At 45.6% G+C, this 379-nt stretch overlaps 1 protein-coding gene across 1 annotated transcript in view; it reads right to left on the bottom strand.

The window, feature by feature from the left end:
• The window catches only part of LOC106511782 (atrial natriuretic peptide-converting enzyme), a gene marked incomplete at its 3' end in the record, with an annotated part of 3,804 nt that extends 3,453 nt beyond the window's left edge, over nucleotides 1-351 (bottom strand). Inside the window, 1 exon segment of the mRNA XM_014000519.1 lies at nucleotides 343-351.
• Between the last annotated feature and the right edge of the window lie 28 nt (nucleotides 352-379).

The raw sequence follows: 379 nt of genomic DNA, 5'->3' as shown, positions 1-379 counted from the left end.
CAGGTGTTGTAGTTACCTGTGTCAGGTGTTGGTGTTGTAGTTACCTGTGTCAGGTGTTGGTGCTGTAGTTACCTGTGTCAGGTGTTGGTGCTGTAGTTACCTGTGTCATGTGTTGTAGTTACCTGTGTCAGGTGTTGTAGTTACCTGTGTCATGTGTTGTAGTTACCTGTGTCATGTGCTGTAGTTACCTGTGTCAGGTGTTGTAGTTACCTGTGTCATGTGCTGTAGTTACCTGTGTCAGGTGTTGTAGTTACCTGTGTCATGTGCTGTAGTTACCTGTGTCAGGTGTTGTAGTTACCTGTGTCAGGTGTTGTAGTTACCTGTGTCAGGTGTTGTAGTTACCTGTGTCAGGTGTTGTAGTTACTTGTGTCAGGTGTTG

The sequence above is a fragment of the Austrofundulus limnaeus genome, unplaced genomic scaffold (assembly GCF_001266775.1).
Source record: "Austrofundulus limnaeus strain Quisiro unplaced genomic scaffold, Austrofundulus_limnaeus-1.0 Scaffold3211, whole genome shotgun sequence".
NCBI classification, from domain to species: domain Eukaryota; kingdom Metazoa; phylum Chordata; class Actinopteri; order Cyprinodontiformes; family Rivulidae; genus Austrofundulus; species Austrofundulus limnaeus.
Note: the sequence above shows the minus strand (reverse complement) of the source record. Positions and strands in the feature narration are given on the sequence as shown.